General features: G+C 51.0%; 1 non-coding gene across 1 annotated transcript; it reads right to left on the bottom strand.

The window, feature by feature from the left end:
• Positions 1-2144: 2144 nt before the first annotated feature.
• Positions 2145-2285, bottom strand: LOC114810886. Its single transcript, XR_003758576.1, has one exon. It is a non-coding gene; the product is annotated as a small nucleolar RNA SNORA7 (small nucleolar RNA).
• Between the last annotated feature and the right edge of the window lie 443 nt (positions 2286-2728).

The following is a 2728-nucleotide window of genomic DNA, read 5'->3' as shown; positions in this document are numbered from 1 at the left end:
ACAATTATTATTATGATGATTATCATTATTCTTAAAAGTTCCTGGCTTCTTGCTTCCCCTGGGTTTGGCCTTGAGCCTTGGTCCTGACCCCCCTTGTTCGCTGCCCTTTCTGGCTCCTGGAGTCCCCATTTTCTCTCCTTCCATGATACCTCTGGGCCCATGTTAAGCTGGGCCCAGACTTCATTTCCTGCTCAGCCTGCTGCTGTTCACCCTACCTTCTTTATCTCTGTTCTTTCTCCTTTCTCGGGCGACCTCAGCAGAAGAGGGTTCAGAACCTAGCAAATAGGGAATTCCAGGCCAAGAACATAAAGGAGAAAGCTGCTCACTTCACCTCCATGTTTGGATCTGAACATTTCCCTCAGGTGAAACCTGGCAGGGTTTCCTGGATGAGTGGGTGGGCAGGAGAAAGGGGAACAGGATAAGATGTCTGGCTTTGGAAGACAGACCTGGCCACCTTGTGATAAACCATGGTTTACACTGGAAGTTGTCGGGGGGGGGGGGGGAAGGGGGTCAGTTTTTCACAGAGGAAAAGCCAATCTGCACCTGGAGAGAGTCAGAAAGTGTATAGGAGGGTTATGACAATTCAGGACCCGGGAGTTGACGTAGAGGGACAGGAAAGACAAGAGAAAGAAGCACAGCCCAGTAGAAAAAGCATGGACCTGGGAGTCAGAGGATCTGGGTTCTAATCCTGAATCCACTACTTGTCTGCTGTGTGACATGGACAAGTCACTTCACTGGGCTTCAATTTCCTCAGCTGTAAAATGAGAATTTAATATCTGTACTCCCTCCTACTTAGATTGTGAGCCCCGTGTGGGACCGAGACTGTGTCCAATCAATCAAATTAACATGTACCTACCCCAGCACTTAGAACAGTGTTGGACATATAGTAAGCACCTAACAAATACCATTATTTTTTTAAAAGCGGCCAGAAGGAGTTCCGGCCCTTGACCTGAGAACAGGAGCTCCATTTCCAGACTGCTTTGTTCAGGTCCCGAATGGCCCATTTCTCTAATTTCCCCACGGACTATGACAGACCTCGGGCATTTGGCCCTGGTGGGGGGAAGGGTGAGTGGAATTGTTTTCTGGGGCTGGACTGTTGGAGCAGCTTGACAGAGACTCAACCTCGGCATCTCAAGTCTCTTCCTTCTTTAGCAGCAGGGAATCTGGGGAAGAATCTTGGACCCGAGCCAATGTCTGGTATTGTCAGAGGGAAGCCGGGGACCAAGGCAGGTTCAAAGGCAGAGCCAAGAGTCTGGAGTCCCAGAATTTCCTTGGAAGCACTTTGGACTGTCCCATGAGGGCGTCGAGGAAGATTAAGCGGAGGCTGCTTAAACGATGGTCATGCGAGCCTGTGGAAAATAAAGCTCTCGTCCGTCACGAGAAATGGGGGGCTAGATTGCTCCCAAGTGGCCCTGTGGCTGGCATCATCTCACCTCTTGATCGATGTGAGTGTCTTCTGAGCTAACATTTCCTCTTTTCATTCTGTACAGAATAAACTTCCCTCCAAGGGCCTGTCCCTCTCTCACCGCCTCTCCTCCCTTCTTGCCTCTCATATGACTGGTCTGCTGCCGCAGTCATCGCTCCTTCGACCGCTGACTTGGCATCTCCTGCCTGAAAGGTAGCCCCTTGCATTCAGATCCCGGCGCTGAGGTGCTTTATGCAAAGAGCAGCCCGGCACCGGGCAGGTTGAGCGAGAAGAACATGGTCCCTGGCTTTTGTAGGCATTGGAACTTGGCATGCTTGGCGTGTCGCTTCCGGGTGTTATAAGAAGCCGTCTGGCGAAATGTCTGTTGGGAATGACAAGCAAAGGTCACTGACTCTGGCATAGTAAAGGAGCGGCTTAGTTAGAGATTGATAATAATAATAAGGATTGTGGCATTTGTTAAATGCTTGCTGTGTGTCAGGCACTGTAGTAAATGCTTGTCTTATGCCGTCAAGTCGTTTCCGACCCATAGCGACACCATGGACACATCTCTTCCAGAATGGCCTGCTCTCCATGTGCAATCGTTCTGGTAGTGTATCCGTAGAGTTTTCTTGGTAAAAATACAGAAGTGGTTTACCATAGCCTCCTTCCATGCAGTAAACTCGGGTCTCCGCTCTTGACTCTCTCCCATGCCACTGCTGCCCAGCACGGGTGAGTTTTGACTTGTAGCAGATTGCCTTCCTCTCATTAGCCACTGCCCAAGCTAGGAATGGAATGGACAGGCCTCTGCTTGACTACTCTCCCTCCTTTAGCCGAGACTGGTAGAGTACTGGAAACTCTACAGGTGCGACCCTCAGAGGGGAACAGTGGGGTGGATATAAGCAAATCAAGTTGGACACAGTCCCTCTCCCATGTGGGGCTCATAGTCTCAATCCCCATTTTACAGATGAGGGAACTGAGGCCCAGAGAAGTGAAGTGACTTGTTCAAAGTCACACAGCAGACAAGCAGTAGAGCTGGGATCAGAAACCAAGGCCTTCTGACTCCCAGGGCCGGGCTCTATCCACTAGGCCATGCTGCTCCTCAACAATGCCATGATGGGGTTGGGAAGGCTTCTCTTGCCCACCCTGGGCTCTCTCACAGAGGATCTTCTCCTCTGCCACCACGTAGGCCCCGGGCACCGTTCACTGCCAATTCAGCTGGTGGGGGGACACCAGACCAGCTCTGGCTCTTCCCGGACAGACCAGACTTTTCTCTTCTCAGACACAGACACATTTAATCCATTAACGAGTCCTCCCCATCCCCGC

This window comes from Ornithorhynchus anatinus, chromosome 3, assembly GCF_004115215.2.
Source record: "Ornithorhynchus anatinus isolate Pmale09 chromosome 3, mOrnAna1.pri.v4, whole genome shotgun sequence".
Lineage (NCBI taxonomy): Eukaryota > Metazoa > Chordata > Mammalia > Monotremata > Ornithorhynchidae > Ornithorhynchus > Ornithorhynchus anatinus.
The sequence above is the reverse complement of the archived record's forward strand: the minus strand, read 5'-3'. Positions and strand labels throughout refer to the sequence as shown.